This window comes from Siniperca chuatsi, linkage group LG15 (assembly GCF_020085105.1).
Source record: "Siniperca chuatsi isolate FFG_IHB_CAS linkage group LG15, ASM2008510v1, whole genome shotgun sequence".
NCBI lineage: Eukaryota > Metazoa > Chordata > Actinopteri > Centrarchiformes > Sinipercidae > Siniperca > Siniperca chuatsi.
Genome location: NC_058056.1, coordinates 19421485 through 19440761, shown reverse-complemented (window position 1 = coordinate 19440761; position 19277 = coordinate 19421485). Strand labels below are relative to the sequence as shown.

Sequence of the window (19277 nt, the reverse complement as noted above, 5' to 3'; positions counted from 1 at the left end):
CAGGTTATTAAGGCCAGGATTCATGTTATTGTAAACCCCACAGAGAAAAGACTTGGCTTTGATTCAGAGGACACTCAGTAGAAATAAGGAGGCAAAGACGCTGGTGACAACATAGCCTCCCTGTTTAATTTTTTCTTGATGTTATAGGTGCACTGTAGACGATATGACAAAACAAAATCCAGCTTTCAAAATGGGCACTCTCAGCTCCTGTGAGATTTAATTTAATCATATCTTTTCATCTAATCATATCTTTTCATCTTTCTCAGTTTTCTAAAGTGAACAGGAATTTACACAAACTGTGGTTTGCAAACAGATCCAGAGTTGAGATTTTATTTGACATTTTGCCAAGATTTCAGCTCTCTTTACTGCCCTACAGTAACTCCCACTCTTACCTAATGAAGAGTCACATTTTGCTGCTTTTCCTCCCTTTTGATTGCTTCTTAATGCATTGAGGTGATAGCAAATAGATGAGTTTGTCTGTGTTTGAAGCCACAATGCACCATCTCACAACTTAAACAGGTCTCTGTGTTATACTTAGCTATGGTTGACTGAGTTATGTGAGTCGCTGCCCCGGCACTAATGAAACTCAGACGATGGAACTGATGACGAAAAGGAAATGTAAGACTGACAACTGTTGAGACACGGGGATGTGGAGATAACAGGAAACATTCCTCTCACCCGTCGTGAAACATGTCAGGGCCTGTAATGAGTCTTCCTGTCTCATATGAAATGAAAGCGTGCCATTATCACGACTCCATCATTCTCACATTACACGTGAAATTACAGGGTGCACTGAAAGGAGAGGGCAAGAGAGAGAGGTGCTAAGCTGAAGACACAAAATCATCATAAGAATACATTCCAATTTCCAGAAATATAGTCTCCTTTATGTATGTGTATTCCATAGGATCTCCAAGTGGGAAAGCGATACGATAAATTCTATTTCCATTCATATTAACCCATAATCATTTTAAGACGAGCGTTTCCTGTGTGATCACAGTGCTAAAGAAAAATCCATTATTAGTAGCAAAAGTTTTGTATTGGCTCCCACGAGAAAGATCAAGGAGGAGGATGAAACGTTGCCACATGTAATTACCAGAAAATTTCCAACTGTTCTTAACTATAAATAGATATGATAAAAGTAACGGATATGGATAATTTTTTTGACAGGACCAACTATAAGGGAAGGAAATATGAAGAAAAATGTGTTGGGTTGGACATTGTTTAGCTTATACCCCTTGCTGACTCTCCACGGTCACTACATCATGGCCGTCAATATGAATTATATTAAAGTAGCGCCAGACTTGCTGGCTTTGATCTCAGCCGCGCTTTATTTAGCTTATGATGATGAACCTACAAGAAACTCATCAGCGCGACCAGAATGAGCAGCTATAATTGTCTTTACAAGGTCACAGTGATCTTTTTTAATTTGACAGCATTGTTAATTTCTTTCAGCTAATATCATTGGATGAACTAATATCATTGGAGAAAAGAGATGGGCTCACCCTCAGGGGGGACCCGCTTCTTTCATGGTCTTCAGTCCAAAAAAAAGGACAGTATGGGAAAGAAAACAGAAAGTAAGGCTGGTGACGCATACTGTAAAATACTGTGATTAAGACTAAAGAGGTGTCCCAAAAGAATATACACATATAGATAAATATATTTGTGATGGTCCTCTAGTTAATGATAAAGAACAGAAATTGGAATTCAGACAGGAAAAAGGTTAAGACCCTCGCCTCAGGAACCTGCTGACCTAAGGTGACATTCAACCTTGTGTCCTCCACTTCTGTCTCCCTCCATGTATTTCTGCTGCCTCAGTGAAAAAAACAAGAGGTGAAGACCTCCCTGCTGACCTAAAAAAATAGAAAAAAGGAAAGGGATTAGCCAAGTGTGTTTTGGGACATCAGGGATGGAGCCAGAAACCAGCCACTGAGTTCACACTACAGCGAATTAGCCCAACTACTGTGCAGTGCATTGGAAGCTATCAATCACTGAACTTAGACAGTCTCAGAGTCCTGTGTGTGTGTGTGTGTGTGTGTGTGTGTGTAGGTACAGCTCTTCACTCTATTGACCAGTTATAAACCAAATCAAAGATTTCTGTGATGCAACCATGAGACAAGTTTAAACTAAGAATCACTTATCAAGTTGACATCTACCTTGATACACAGCAGCGCTCAGGGTGGTGATGCATCACTTGTTCAGCTTTCAGCTGCTCGGTGTTCATAACTGTATTTTTGGCATACTATTGTGTTTGTGTCATTTAGCACATAGACATTCACTGTGTGAGCGTGCAAGAAATTAAAATCTGCATAAACTGCATTCCTGCTTGTAATGGGGTTTGTGCCTTAATGAATCTGCAGGTGTTGGAGCTGGTTTCACTTTGTAGCGTCTCACAGCAGACTGAAATGCAAGATGAAAAAGGCTGAGGGCTCCAGGAGCAGAGATGGTGGTGTTTAATCAGGTCCTCCGTTCTTCTTCCCCTGCTGTGATGAGCGCTGGGCTTTAATTCTGCTGCTCCCGTCTGCTCTGGGATTCGTCTGTTGCCATGGCAAAGCCACACTTATTCTCATTCCAGTGGCATTCTGCTGAATCTGTGCCCAGCAAACACACGAAGACACTCACACATGCACAGGCAACGGCACACATGAATTCTCGAATGCATGCATGTGGAATCGTTGAGTTACAAATTTTGAACACAATGCAACACACATGTATACAAGCAGATGCACATTAACACACACTCACAGAGAGCCAATACACACATGTATGTCATGTTTATCATGTGCAAGCATGAAGAACCTTAAGCCTCGAGCTTTCACTGACTTGAATGCAGATTCATGCTTCCCATCTGTCAGCTAACAGCTCTCCATGTTGGCGACATGTGTAATCTGGACCCTCGCAGGCCAATATGGCATCATGTCGCATCATATATCTCACAGAGGGTATGCCTAACGGTATATCTCAGACTAAGTAGCCCCATCCAGGGACAGAGCCCCGGGCATCTGCTCTTGGCTCCTGGAGCACTGTCTGACAACAGCAAGGATGGGAGGAGGTTAAGGAGAGACTGAGGATGGCAGAAAAAGAGAGAAACGGGTGGGGAAGAGAAATGGTGGCTGCAAATTAAACAGGGGAGGTGGAGATGAGGGCATCTTTATCAACTTTATGGCTATGTGCTCCACCTGTAACATCAAGAGAAAGCAGAGAGAACACTGAATGGGTTGTTTTCAGAATAAGGCGACAGGAAGAAAGTCTACAGAGTGAGGAGGTAGAGAAGAAATTCCCAAATGTTTCAGTCTTGGTATGTTCATGTAGAATGAACAAGAATTGGGAACAAGATAGCAGACTATTTAGACATGAAAAAATCTCCATTTATCTTTTAATTTAAAAAAGACAGATGCATACTCAGATTTGATGCAGATCTAAAGTTCTAATCAGTTGTTTAAAAGGTAACTTTCTAAGGTAGGTTTAAAAAGTCAACTGATCACGTCAATCAAAAAACTTCTGTCACTGTCTCTGTCAAATTAAGTTACCAACAAAAACGTACCCACAACAAGCATTTAAATTAAGATTCTATGGTTCTTGGTAAGATTTCTCAGCTGTCCCGATCTTCATGACGAGCAGATTGGAAGCCAACTGCCAGTGTTTGCATTTAAATTAATTATCAACCAGACATTAAAGCTAAAGCTTTTGTTGGTGGCATCCCAGTACTGTATGATGTTGGTTTTGTTTTTTGATTTTCATCCAAATATTATATAAACAAACATGCACAGTTGGTTCTAGAAACTAAACAGTGAAGTGTTGTGCTGCATGAGTGAAGATAGAGGATGAAATTCTTGTGCATATACAGGTTTAAGAAAGTGATTATGATTCTTATGCATAATATTCCTAACATGTTGTTTAGACCTGTTAAGTGTGTTCAGTGACAAGCAAAGCAACCCTTAACTTTTATCTCACTGAAGCTGTTTCTCATGGCTGGTGGGTAATACATCAGTGTTAATTTGATTTTGTTTGTCTGTGTATCGAGTATACTGAGAAAATTGGCCCTGCAAATTAGCACTGATGGATGACTTACCATTGTTAACGAGGACTATGGTGGCAATCAAGTGATTATCATTTATCTATATTTTCAAATCTAGGTAACAATACAAAAATCAGGGGATGACGAAAGGGCTCAAACCATACGTTATGTACTTCCTATTACATATAAAGAGGTCTAGAGAGTCTGAAATGAAGCAGAAGTGAAAGATGGAGTTGCTTAAAGGATAAAGGACACAAAGGTTGAGGAGCAAGATACAAGGATGGAGGAAGATGAGTTGTGGACAGGAGCAGAGACAGAGCGAGAGAGAATGATGACACAGAATAGAAAATGTTTGGGGGGAAAGCTCAAGAGTAACTGAAAACAGGAAAGACAGGCATGAATAAGTTAACAAAGCTCTATGGTTAATAGCTCAGTTGAGAAGTATACCATAACTGTTTATATCATGGTAGTTCTTTATCAAATTCTCGATATAATACAACAATATAATCACTCCAGGCCTTAACGATAACTCTCTGGAAGCTGAGAACACAACACACTTTTCCTCCAGCACTTACAAACACACACACACACACACTCCATAGAAGCATATGTTTTGATTCTATGTCTAATATAAATCCATAGCGTGATGTACAGCTTTCCATAAGCGTGGGCCATTTGTGTCCAGCGGGCACAACTATGCTCATGTGGGGTTATAAATAGCTAATGCACACACGGTCTGTTTGCCTGCTGAAATGGATATTCTTTAACAAACAAATAGGCCTGACTCGCACTGTTGATGGATAGATGTACGCCACAGGGTGTAGTTAGCAGGGAAGAGACAGCCCTGTAAATGACGGCTTCCACAGCAGCTTAACAATGCTTAACAAATATAAGCTTACACAACAGCTACATCACATAAATAATTCCTGTTGACCTCCGGACACTGACAGTTTCTGTGTGAGTGAGTGTGTTTGATGCAAACACATATATGCTTTCTCATTACAGATTGGTCGATACATTGATTAGCTAAAAAAAACCCAGACAATTTGTACTTGTAACTGCCAGCAACACACCCGGTGAGACGATATTCGGCTGTAACAGGTCTGTCAGCTCATGAATACAATGATAATTTGTACCACTAGAGGCCTGGACTATTGAGCAGAGACTCATTTACCTCACTGCGTTGACAGGTCATTGTGCTTGTGCAGATGCTCTTGTGTCTGTGTGTCTGTGTGTGTGTGTGTGTGTGTGTGGTTTTGTGTGGTTTTGTGTGTGTGTGTAATCATGCATGTGAGGGCAATAGGGACTCACTCATCTCTGCCAAGGTCACAGAAGGCAGCTGTATTCATTAGCCAGAGCCAATGATTGTGCATTCAGAGGGAATTGAGATTGTGTGACTACAATGAAGACAATACAATGGACAAAATGCTACAGATGCAATGATATTTCCCAAGCTCATCAGTGAAAATGCAGGAGGGAACCCAAAGGGTTGTTCTTACTATATAGCATAATTGTCCTCTCTGGAGTCAAACACAAAAGAAACCAAGCTGTGATTGTCGTGTGTTTTCTTCTCGATTTCACAGGAAACCAAACCAAAGCTGTGACCTGACTAAGCTGTGTGCCAATATGGCATTGGGAGACTTCACAGGGCACATGTTCGGCTCTCTTGTCAGAAAGAAAATTGGCCAATCTGGAAAATAGTGAAGTGAAAACTGCTTTTGTAGAACAGACTGTGCCACAATGCCACAGAGAGTGATGGAAAGAGAAAGAAAGCACTATTACAGTCTATGAGGCCCATTGTGGGCAAAAGAACGGGAAAAAAGAGATATGCTATGGGTTTATCACTCTGAAGCTAGACACACACACACATATGCACACTTAGAGCACAGATACACACAAAAATACCACAAAGTTGAACTGAGCTGAATGGGGGGATTGCTGGGTCCAGTAGATTAGAGATGAGATGAGAATCAGGGCAAGGCGATAAAGAATTGGTTGTTCTCTTCATCGGTCTTGTTCAGAGCTGAGTGGGACAAGGATGGAGGGAAAAATAGACAACAGAAGGAGGCAGGGAGGTAACAAGAGAGGAAGAGGAAGGGTGGAAGGGAAGGAGGCCAGGGGCAGACAGATGGAGAGGTGGACAGAGGAGGGAAAGAGAGAAGGATGGATAGATGGAGAGAGATAGAGAGTGCTTGATCTCTACTATCAGATAGGGAGGATGAATGCAGTCAAACTCAAGGTCAGACTAAGGGGAAAAAATGAGCCAGTGAATTAAACAAAATCTTCCCATTCAAAAGTAATCCCATCAAGAGTCAATTTTTTAATTAAATCTCTTTTATACACTCCTTTGTCTCTCAGCACCATTGACATTTTTTCCCATCACATATCTTTTTTCCCATGGCATAACTCTTTCCCACACTTACATAGGAATGAAAAACTTTTAACCAGACTCAATGGCTTATTTCACTCTTATCGGCCTCCTGCGTCTCTGTGGTTTCTCTGCTGTGAAAGCTTGCTGCTGTTCTGGTCCGGTGAGAGTCGCCAGGGGCGGGGGGACTTCCCAGGTCCTCCGTGCCTGCCTCCCTTCACTGCCCTGGGGGTAAACACCAGCCACTCGACCAGCGGACCTCTGAAGCTATTTACCATCCAGGCCTCCAAACAACGCCTGCAAACATCCAAGGCAAGAATGGACCCTTTTTACGAGGCTTCTTTGGCCTTCCATCAAAGAAAAGCTATATCAATAAATCTATTTTCGAATGGGAGAATGAACAGTGTATTTCTGTTTTTAGTCTGTGTTATGGACTGATCTTAAGAGAGCTGAAATGAGGGTAGAATGCCCTCTAATGATAAGAGTGGGGGGAGAGGAGTGTGTGTGGTGGTGGGGATGTTGAAGCTGATTAGTTGATTACATGATGAGGGCCTCTTCTGAGCTTATTTGCTCGACCAAAAAAAGAAAAGTAATTAATCTCAAACTTCCAAAACCTCTTGGGGCCTTCAAAGGCACACCAAGAGCAGGAAACAACAAAAACGGCAAGCCTTATTGTGAAAATTCGTTTATTAACTAAATTGGTTGATTGTCTGAGAGGCTTAAATCTGGGATTTCTCAAGCGAAACAATCTTGAAGAATTTTTTTTCTTTCTCAGAAGCTTGTCTTCGCTTCTGCCACCGCTTCAGCGGCACTGCCAAAGACGGTGCTGTGTTGTAATTTTGCAAAAATGTGTTTGACATTTCCACAGAAGTTGATAACTTGCCCATGAAAATAAGTCTTTTGAGCTATTGAAAGGAGGAAAAAAAGGGCAGCTCGGAATTGCACAAGATGAAGTCAAAGAGATAAAAAAAAAGCAGGTATCTTTTCCTGCTTTTCATCCTCTGTGTTTCCCTGCTGGTTACAAAACAGTCAGTGTCTCTGAAAATGAATACCAAGAAGGGGGGAAAAGAAAAAGATGAGGGAGGAAGAACAGGAAAGAGGATGCAGGAAAAATGGTGTGATGAATGGGAGGATAAGATGAAGAAAGAGGAAATGAAAAAACTAGAGATGATGATGGGAGAAGGATGATGAGACAGATAAAAAGAGGATGAAGAAAGGTTACAAGAGGGAGGGATGCAGGATAGAACAAGACAAGGACAAAAAGGATGAGAGAAAAGAAGAGAGAGAAAAAGAGAGAGGAAAGATGTCCCCTGTTGTTTCTGACCAGTAAAGGTTTCATTACACACGGTGTGATAACAGCAGCTGGAGATCGTCTGTGAAATCTAGACCACTCCGTTATCCTTCTGCTTCCCGTATAACAACGGCATTTCCCGCTGTATCGCTTTACCCTAACAGTAACCTACCTCTTCAAATTACCCTCAGAGTGCTCCAGCACAACACTAGCCCTACAATGGAAGTCAAAACTGATAAGGAAACAGTACACACCAACAAGCACGCATGTAAAGAAACTTGTGTGTAGAGTCAAACCAAGGAATCATTCAAGCTAGTTGCTGTGAGAGCAATCCAGGGTTTCCGGAAGTTTCGGAAGTTCCAGAACGTCACTTTCCTGTCTTCAGAACGACCACGCCCCCTTTTGGGGGAAAAGAAGTGCTGTAAAAGTACCAGCACCAAATTGTAAAAACTGGTGGCACCATGCCTAAAATTTGCTGTGTTGCATTTTGCACGTCAAACAAAATGAACCCCAAAAAGCGAAGGACAGTAAAAGAAGGACAATAAAAGAAGAGATCTGTGGCTTCAGGCCATCCACAGAGAAGATGAAAATGGTAAACTGTTTTTACTGTGAAAAAATATGGCCCTACCATAAAACACATGCTTTTAGAATGGAGTTTGGTTCAACAGTCAGTCCACTAGAGAGACCGGTGAGCAGAGGGTATTTTAACGTTAATAATTAACATAAATTGAGCTGACCTAAGTATAAATAATGAACCTTGTAGGAAGTGGGACTAAAACTGACCTGTTTTCTACTTCTCAGCTAGTAGTAAAAGGTTGCATAATAAGCACAAAATAGAGACAGCGGTCTCTTCGCCACAGCGATGAAATTAGTTTACAGTAACTTCACATTGGACAGACTACCAAAATAGCAAAAACGAAAGTGTCTTAACAACATAAAAAGTGACAGATGTCAGAAATACATTACCTGGAGATTCAATACGGTATGTCAGGTTAGTCCACTTGGACACTCATCAACCCCTATTTCTTTATTTTTTTCTATATAACGACACCGATCATTCATCAGCAACGACATAACATAATTCTTTGCATGACTGGCTATAGGATTTGGGCTCCTAATAGCTAAATAACAATACAGTATTCTTATTTTATGCTATTAAATTGGTAAAGACCTCGGAATTTGCATTTGCCGCCAGTCAAATTAGAGAGACTGCTTTCACTCAAAAGGGGGCAGGGGCTTGACGCAGGGGCAAAGTACCTGGATGCGCTGCTCTCATCTATAGCTGAGTTCACTCATTGGCTACTTACTATATAATATACAGCATATTCAGTAGTTTACTCAATAGTACAGTAAATTGAGGTTTAAGACACTTATTATTTCAATATATTTGTCATTTTGCGTTACAACTGACAGGCATGGAGTCACACAATGATCATTTTAGCTTTTAAACTAAGGAGCACAGCACTGTGAGATTGTTATCAGAAAGTCTACATGCCATTGACACAACTTGTTTTGTTCCATTTCATTCCAGTTTCTGAGGGCATTATATAGAGCATGAATTTACACTCAGAATTCAGACACCCAAATAAAATGGCAGAGGATATACATGTATATAGTGCACTATGTAGTAAATACGGTGTGATTTTGGACATGCCCAGTGTGAGGTGACCGGCAGCTGGAGCACTGCCAAGGCTTGGATTCACACGAAACTCTCCCGGTTGAATCATCAGTACAAAGGATGGGCAACTGTGTTAGAAAATACCTGGTTCTTTAAAAAAAGAAAAAAAGTCAAAGGTAAGCCTGTGTGTGTTTTTATAAAAAAAAGGAGAGAAGTCAACTACAAGTCCATACATAAACAGAAATGTAAAAACATCATTTTGTCATTTTAGAGTAAGTTACATAGTTTATTTGTATGTACAAGATATACTGGTTTAGTTGTTGAACTGTTGGAAGGTGTTTCTTCAAAGAACAGCTTCCTTCCCCATGCTTCAAGTCTCTATACTATGCTAAATATGTGGCTCCATCTCTGTACTCATTGCATAGGCACGAGAATATCTGCCCAACTATTCCTTTGATATTTATGATGAAATTGATAGGTAAAGTGATATGTGTAATTTAAAGGTAGCTTAGCCACACTAAATCAAGTGAATTCAAATAGGCTGAAATGGCACTTGCTGCTACTCTGTTAAGCTAGGCTATGCTTTAGCAGAACTATTTTAGCTGTTTTTTGTTTTGTTTTCTATTATTAAAATAGGATTACAAACTGAATTACCAAGTTATCGGTTTCAGAATCGATTCAACTAGAGAAGGCATGTAGGGAAAAAAGTTAATTTAGCCTTAGATAAGGCTAGCTGTGGCCATCTTACCAGCTAGCTTCATCTTGCTTTAATTGTCTGGGTTTTTAGATCTGTTCCGCAGTTTTATGGATATTATGTATTTAGATAGTGTTAATCAGTTTTCATATGGTAAAAATAAAAGTGTCTGATCTTAAATCAGTTTGACTGCAATTTTTGGCTTTTTAGGGCAGTATAATATCATTAAATTAGACTCCTGTGTTTCTTAGGGAAGACTGAGGATACCATTAAAATAATTATTTCAAATGGGAACCCATAATGGTAGTAAATGCATTGAGAACCAACAATTCCCCCCACTTTGCAGGTGTATTACTGTGTTGGCTGGTTTCTCCAGCTGTGGGTTTGAGCTACAGATCCTGAGCTCAGGAGCATTGCCTTTCACCATCTAACCACCATCACCTCAGGGTCCATTCACAGCAATGATGATCTCTGCTTAAGACTTCAATAGACATTCATCTCCTCTTCATTCACCATACATACATGCACCTCACACATGCACCTGATGCCTGGAAGATTTGTTTGTGTGGGTTAGAATATCTTAACATGCACTAGCACTGACTGGTAAACATGCCTTTGAGTACATGCATGCTTGCACGTACGTACTGTATGTATGGTGTGTGTGACAGGATGAAATTTGACTGCTTTGACTGCATTTTCCACACAGTAGATAATGATCAGAGGCGCCCTGATAGTAGGAATTAGGAGTAGGGATCCCATTGATCTCTAATGGACCGCTACATGCGGTCTGAGAGCCCATCAGTGTATCCAAGGAAACACGAACCTGTGTACACACACACACACACAAGCACGCACACACTCGCACAAAATAAATAAGACAGACACACTCACTTGTGTTATAAATGCAAGAAATGTTACTGCTGGTATTTGGTTACATGGCCAAAACGCCCCCAGAATCAATGATGAAGGCTTAATTACGAAGGGTGAGAGATGATACGGTGTGTGTGTGTGTGTGTGCGCGTGCATACATATACAAGTGTGTGTGGATGTGTTTCACTGTATGTGTATATGTGTTCATGCACCAATATTTTTTTTGCTGCAGAAAAAGAGAAACTGAGCTAGTGTTTCAAGGCTGAAAGTTTAAGTGAAACTGGAAGGTCAGTAGACTAGATTGCCTGGTCTTCCCGATGCTTTGCCCGAAGACAAGGGACAGAAAATCAAATTACCCTTTTCACACACACACACACACACACACACATGCACAAGCCCAGAGTAAAGAGACGGTGAAAGATGGCCTCCCAAACGTCTTGATATTGTGTCTCTTGTCTTTCATCGCAGATGAAATGAATGTATCCCTCCTGCCTCTCTCCTCCTCGCCGCTCCTCGTTTTCTGGCCTACTGGGCACATCTATTACCCTCTGATGAATGACGCTGAGAATCGTATCTGTGCTCACTACTGTCACTGCACAGTGTCAGCAATTCATCCTGCATCTGAAGCCGCAGTGTCGTATGATCCACTTCAATAGGACTCTGTTAATCTCTGCAGGACCAATTAAAAAAGAATTACTGGAGAGGCTTTTCACAGGAATGTTACAGTGTCCATGGGTTCTGGTTACTTTCAATGGCCAGAGCATGTACAATTTAAAATGATATGCACTTTTTCATGAGGGTAATGTTGTTACAGTATGTTATGTCATGAAATGTCTGGGATGAGAAAGTCTAGATTGGTCTCAAGGAAAAGAAATAATCTTTCAATTTCAGATTTAATTAGATTTTCAGTTTTATCTCGTTATCTCCTTGAGATTGAGATGTTTTTTCAAGAAAGATCTGTGAACAAAAACACAAATTAATTTAAAGGAATAGTTTGACATTTTTGGGAAATACGCTTATTCTCTTTCTTGCCGAGAGTTAGGTGAGAAGATTGATACCATTCTCATGTCTGTATGCTAGCTAAATATGAAGCTACCACCAGCAGCCAGCTAACTTGGCTTATCATAAAGATTGGAAACAGCTGGCCTGGCTCTGTATGATAACAAAATAAACCTACCAGCACCAAAGCTCAATAATTATCACGTTTTATCTTGTTTTTTAAACAGAACCCGTTTTATGTGGCGTTTTTCAAGCTGTTTTTTGTCATTGTAAATTGAAAATCATGGGATTTTAGACTGTTGGTGAGACAAAACAAGTAATCTGAAGACATAACCTTGGGCTCTGGGAAAGTTTTCTCATATTTTTTAGACCAGATGATAAATCGATATAAAAATAATTGTTAGATGCAACCCTTAACGACTAAAAACAAGATCAGGTCATGATTCTTCATTTTCTTTTGAGACATACTTAAATTATGCTATAAGACCCAAGTTGGTGTAACTTCAACAAAAGGAATTTACTGGCTGACAAATCAACTCACTGGTTTCACATTTGAAATTATAACATCCATTACGTCAGTGCAATATAATGGCTTTTGAAACCACTGGTGGGGACCAAATGCCTCTGAATGATCCAAGTGGATTCCCAGCTGAGCCTCTAAGTGCTACTTTTCAATTCTAACACCACTTTCTTTCCACTTCTCCTCCACTTCCCTCTAAAATTACATTGACATGACATTGTGATAACCCAATACTACAATAGAAAAGGCTAATTATGAGTGTTTAAGCTCCTTTTGTAATTAGCTAACTTGGAGTTTCTTACATTTCTTCCTCAGAAGTTTCTTTTACTCCCCTGACACAAGTGGCAGCAGCTGAACCAAGATGAACTTAAGATGATCTTCACATGCTACTTTCAGGCTTGGATCTCACAGTCTCTCTTTTGCACTGAAGCTGATTTAACAACTGAAAATACCGTTATTTTGAGTCAAAGGTTAATTTCAGTTTATCTTATTTTGTCTTATTTATGTAGTTTTGGCCATCTTTCCTATCAATAATAAAAAGATTGTACTTAACTGAGAATGCAGCAACATCGTTTAAAAGAAGTGATGGGGCAAAATTCATGAAAAGATTTATTTTAGAAGAGAAAACAAAGGCAGACAGTGAAATTGACTCAAACTGTCCATCGCAAACATCCATCACAGTTTACAGACTAACTGGTTCAAATTCAGTATTCTGCACTTGGCATAGTTGTGCACAGTTTTCCAGCCAAGTATCCCCTGGAATTACAGTCATATTGGATGATTCCGCACCTCAAAATTTTTGTCCAATGCCGACGTTCAGTGCCAGTGCATGCAGGAAGTCACATGCCCTTTTGGGTAGAGAGTTGAAAAGTAAGGTTGGGGTGGTAAAGGGGTGTGTAGCATATCTGACTTTCATGCAGAAGACCAGAGTGTGTGTTCTGTCACAGACCTGAATTAATGTTTGTTTTGTATTTAAGCCATTCTGACCAAAAGGGTTATAGAGATGGTAATGTCAGTCTGTAGGCCATTCCACCCCTTTGGTCCCGATTGAAATATCTTGACAATTATTGGATGGATTGCCAGAAAATTTGTACAAACATTCATGTTCCCCAGAAGATGAATCCTACTGAAGTTGGTGATCCCCTGACCTTTCAGTGTCAGTTTGTTGTTATCTTATGTCAAGCTTCCTGGTATTGGTTCCTGTGTATTCTGCTGTATACTTGGAGTATACTTTTGGACCTTTTACCTGTGGTGAATTGCTTGCCTGTTTTGTTGGACTGCTACCTGCCTGTAACAGTGTAAGCCTTTTGTTATTTGATTAAAATATCTTTTAACTGCTCCTGCTTCCAGTGTGTCTACGTTTGGGTACAGTCCCCTGTGTTCCCGTGTTACCTACTTGACGAAACGTAACAACAGGGTTGAGTTTTCTTGTGCAATGAGAGATTATCAACATTTCAGGTGTGGTCCCTTTGTTTTTCCTCAAAATAAAGTGGTGTAGATAACCTGACTAAACTATTGGCTTCTTTAACAACCTGTCTGACCACTCATGTTTCGTTGTAGCGATGTCACCATGTTACCAGATCCCAGCAATCACTTTTGGTGAGTATAGTGTTATCATAACTGACACAAAAGACGGCCCCAACTATAAAACCAATACCCAAGTTGGAATAAATCATAATTATCCTTGAAGGTATGCATCTGGTGGCATATGGTTATTTTAAACACCGTGGGTAAGTCTTTGTATAGATGCTCAGATGCATATCTTCACCTATAATGACTCTGTGCTCAGCTCGATCGATCCACAAGCTTAATAGGTAGCTTGGGTCATTGCCTGCACTTCTGATACATATTACACTGGGATTCATATCGCAAAGTTATTTTAGTTAATCTCAGCATATCCTTCACTTATGTCACTTAACCCAAAGATGAATTACAGACACCCTGAGCAACTATCTGTGACTGCTGGATTTTGATCATCACTTCCCATCCATATACTCCTTGATCTACGCCTCACTCTTCCTCTCTTTCATTTTCACTCTTTTGCCACCACTACTTCTGTGAGTGCTGTCTTAATTGAATGCGGCAGTTGTCTCCTTTTAATTTCAGAGCTTGCTAATGTCATTAATAATGTATGGATATTCTAATTAGAATCTGCCGCAGTCGCTTTACCCTGTAAACACTATTGATCATCTGTTAATTAAGTTTTAAATATCATTGATGGGATGTGGAATCTGAGGCAAATATGAACATTCTCATCAAGCCTTTCCCATGCAAGCGTTCAATGCTCAAAATCTTACGCTAATTAAAAAATACTGCTGATCCATTCTCTCAGTTCATTTCAGTCTCAGTGGTGCTCTCACTGCACGTCACCAAAACTCACACACGTAAACAAACATAGATCCAAGCACACACGAGAAAATAGTCCTGATCGGTTATTCAACTGTAATGTAAATGCAACTGTAAATGCATGCCACCATATAATTTCTATGATAAAATAGATCCAATTTACACACTTAACTGGGAGACATATGAAGCTTATAAGACAAGCTTGCTGTCATGCATAACAGCTGGTCTCCCAACACTGAAGGATTAGTGCCTGATGCTACAAGAAAGTCAGCACCATACTCGAAGATCTATCTTACAACACAGACACACAAACCTGTAAAATACGCACGCACACACAGAGATGCAAACATCAACAAACATGCGACATGCATGCACAGACAACGGCAAACATTATCACACATGATGTACAAATATACATACACAAACACACATGCTAAGTGGAGGTAGGGAGAGCCACAAACAGCTAAGAGGGAATAGGCTTCACTGGGATTTGGGGTAGAGCCCACTGCATACCAAATAGGCAGGTACAGATGGCAACCTCAGGGCTAAACACACCCCAAGGGCCTGTCTGCGTGTGTGTGCGTGCGCTGCTAAAGTGAGGTGGAGCAGCATGTGGTGAAAGGAAAAGGTCAAGTGCTTGTCCAACTGCTAACAGTTACGCCCTCCTCCCTGTCTTTATCTACATTCTTCTATCCATCCTCACCTACAACTCACACTTTCTCTCTATGAAAGGAGTACATGTGGCATTAGTTCCCAAGACAGACAGAAACATCTATGTGTCGTGATGTGGCTCTAACTCAGACTAATACACAACAAACAAAAAAGAGTGGAAAACAATCTTCACAAAGTATCGCCATAATGAGTTCTGGAAAATTTGTCATTTTTTAAGTTGAGCTGATGGATTAGATCAATTGAGGTACGTGTATTATCTTTAACAGTTTCAAGGGCAGTTTTGGAAAGTTAGATAAAATGAATTCACCAAGATGTGTGCATTTCAAAATACTCACCTCAGACTTCAAATGTACTAAGCACCACCCACATATTAAAGCTCGAAAGTTCATTATTTACCTTGGATATAGCACTTAGAAAAAGGTTTTGAATTTAAGAACTTTGTCAGTCACATCTTGTGGCCTTCATCCGCAGGTGAGTACAGAATCTTAACAGGTGATAACAGGACAGCAGATCGTAATCCTTGTCTCTTTTCAAATAGACTGAGTGGGTAAGTACATTTGTAAATGAACACAGTTTCTATGTCAACACTAACTGTTGTCATCTCTTCATAATGATATCACTAGTCACCTTTTATACATTGCTGTTAATGCAAATAAATTGACATCCATGCAAACATATAACACAGTAATTTGTGGTTGTCTTGCACCTTGCACACCAATGAGCCATGATAAGCAGGGGATGGAGGAATATAAGAGGAGAAGATGGAGCCAAAAGTCAACTGGTTAAATGTGTGACATTAGCGATTATAACAGTTTGAACGAACCTAATACATGTCACCAAGGTACTGTTGGGAACATCCTTTGCCCTGAAAACACACCATGTGGAAATAATTTTGTGTCATGCCTGCACAGGCTGCTCTTACACTTTGCCATGCCATTTGGTGTCACGAGAATCCTAATGTTGTGGAAATTTCACATTAGATGATGCTCACATTTGATAAGACACCTTGAGCATTAAGGGCTTTTGTTACTGAACCACTTCGGAAGTAATGCTGGCATGAAGTTGCATTTGAGACCAGTGCCTCAATTCCTTCAGGTCATTTATGTTACATAGCAGGGAGGATCGCAAAATGGCACACAATCCTGAATGGACTGTGTGAGAGTATATACAGTAGACAGGATATGCAACTATTGTCTTTGATAAGGCTTTGGAACTAAAGCACAACACACTCCGGCCATGTCACAGTGTTGCATCATTTGACATGAGTCAATTGACGCCCGTAGCACACAACTGACTTGTCATACAGACAGAGTTAATGCACATAGACGCCGGGAAATAGGATAGTGGCGTATCCAGATGAGTCAACATGGTTTGACATGTGTCAACTCTTACGGAAAAAAGCTATTATATCACATTTTGCCCAGATCGACACATCCTGCCTACTGTTCCTACTTCTGTCCGTATGATGCTCCAGTGTGTGCTACGGGCGTCAATTGATGCGCATCAAATAATCTGATGGATCTCAAGGTGATCCAGTTATTCAGTAGTGGAAATAGTGGAACATCTGTTACGGTGACAGGGTGCTGATGTGGATAAGCACTTCTAAAATAATGGTCTAGTGACCTGCCATTCTATAGCTGCCCAAATGTTGCCACTTCACAGTGGAAGTCAGTAAGAATCACTCTTCACTCCCCATAAGAGGAAGATTCACTTCCACACAGCTATTTCTTTATCTGTTTCATGAAGGTATGTTTCCACCCAAGGTTGCATCTGAGGGAAGTGAGTTCAGAACCTGTTTTTAGTTGCTAGGGAGATGGAAACAGTTGGTGCTACTTATTGCACAGTAACTGTTTGATTCAGTTCACGATGAGTACTTGCAGTTGCTGTTTCTTGTGAGGCCTTGTTCTATTTCCTCCATAAAGGTGGCATCTTTGATGAAGACTTTATCCGTCTCTTGTCTGCTGGTATCCTGTACAGCACAAACGATCATCTTCTTTTCAGCAGATAACTCTCACTTGAGAACAGATTTGACTGTGTTTTTCTCTTAGATATAAGATATTGCAGCAGGGCTAAGCCATGGTAGAGTCTCCTTTTTCGAAGGTCAAAGCATTCACAGTAAACGCTTAGCTTCTTTCTAAATAAATAAATAAGAGGATGGACCAGCCTGCTCTTTTAGAAAGCACTGATGTCGCAGTAGAGCGACAGGCATTGTTCAGCACTTGCAAACCCCTGCTGATGATAATGTTCATTTTGTATAACAAGGCAGTTAAATGTCACTGATTATTCCTTTAAGAGAGCTGCGGCCTTGGGCACTGAAGACATCAAAGGACTCAGATCAAGCCAGTGATCTGTTGCATGCTTATTTGAGGACCACACAGACACTTCAGTGCTCTAGTTCAAGTCTTTTTTACCACAAAACTCTGCCAAAGGACAAAGTGTTGGATGTTGGTGTTGTTGGTTCTGGTTGAAGTGAAAACTTTACCAACACATCTTACATTCGCATTCTGTACATTCGACTCTGAATTTGCAATTGTTTGGGTATCAGTCTCATAAGACATAAAATATACAGGTTTCAAAGTTGTAACTGATGGCTTTATTAATATGTAATAAATAATTTATTAATCTTTATAGGTTAGTAATAAACCATTAATAAGAACAAGTGAGTTGCCATGTTGTGGAAAAATCCCTTGTTTGGTATAAATCCTCTTCTAGCGTAATATTGCTTTTTCTCTTCAGCAAGTTTTTTTTAATTCCTCTGCTGGATGACCCAGACCCCCGTGGACAGTTCGACCACTTGCAGAGCATCTAGACCACAATCCAGCTTACAGTTAGATAACACTTTTTTGTTATTTGCTATTACCCCTCTTTAGAGGACAACTTATTTACATTTATTTTATTATTTATTTTAGAGGACAACTTATTTACATTTATAATTATTACAATTACCTTTAAATATTTGTGCATTTTTATTACTATTATTCACATTTACATTCAAGACAATGCAATGGAACAAATTATTAAACTGCAGACTTGATGTTTTCTTTCTTTATGATTTACTAACATTTATAATATTAGACCCAAGGAGAAGAAACTTGGATGACAATTTATAAAAGGCTTACTCATTTTGTTAGAATCAGGTCTGCAGCTATAAATAAGTCATTAATTAGAGGTTGTTTGGGTTTCTCGCGTTGTAATAATTAATCACACTGAATTAAAGAGCTTGCTATGAAAAAACTTAGCAAGTAACTCCAGAGCTATGAGGGGAGTTTTGTCACAACCTGGCAATTTAAAAATTATTCTTTTTAATGGCTAATGACCAACCGATAAAAAAATTCATTAATTAGCTCCCATTAATAGGTATTTTCACAGAAGACATTTTACGTGTCACAGTAGGAAAAGCACAGGTGGTAAATAATAAAATTAATAAAATGTGAAAAAGGCTTGTCAGTTACACGTTATAGTCAGTGTTATACTATTATATGATGTTTTCGGATTAATATTATTGCTGCAGTAATGTGAATGTTGCATTTTACTGCTGTAGTTATGGTTGAGCTAATTTTAACTACTTTATATACTGTTGTGTAGTTTAATCTACAGCAATGCATCATATTATATAAGATCATCATATGTTTGTAGCGTGGCTGTCCTGTCAGAACCACGTCTATAAAAAGTCCACTTTTCATGAGCTCAGAAAAACAGACCTGTTTTCAGCTTTGTGACGATGCACTTTCCAGTTAATCCAAGAGGGTTTTAAATAGTTTATCTTAAGAATGAGGAGAATTTTCTCAACCCATAAAGGAACACTTCATCCTTCAGTTTATCAGAAGCATTCAAATTCAAAATCACCAAATTTGGAGATAAAAGTTTTTCAGGAAGGAAGGGTA

The 19277-nt window shown here is 39.8% G+C and overlaps 1 long non-coding RNA gene across 3 annotated transcripts in view; it reads left to right on the top strand.

The window, feature by feature from the left end:
- The window catches only part of LOC122862071, a 44902-nt gene extending 31669 nt beyond the window's left edge, over positions 1 to 13233 (top strand). Inside the window, exon 4 of one of the 3 annotated variants that reach the window (XR_006374626.1) lies at positions 12691 to 13233. This is a non-coding gene — a long non-coding RNA (uncharacterized LOC122862071). Of the gene's footprint in view, positions 1 to 6526; positions 6741 to 11324 lie in introns of those variants that run through there. The other 2 variants (XR_006374625.1, XR_006374627.1) reach the window with 2 other exon arrangements.
- Positions 13234 to 19277: the final 6044 nt, after the last annotated feature.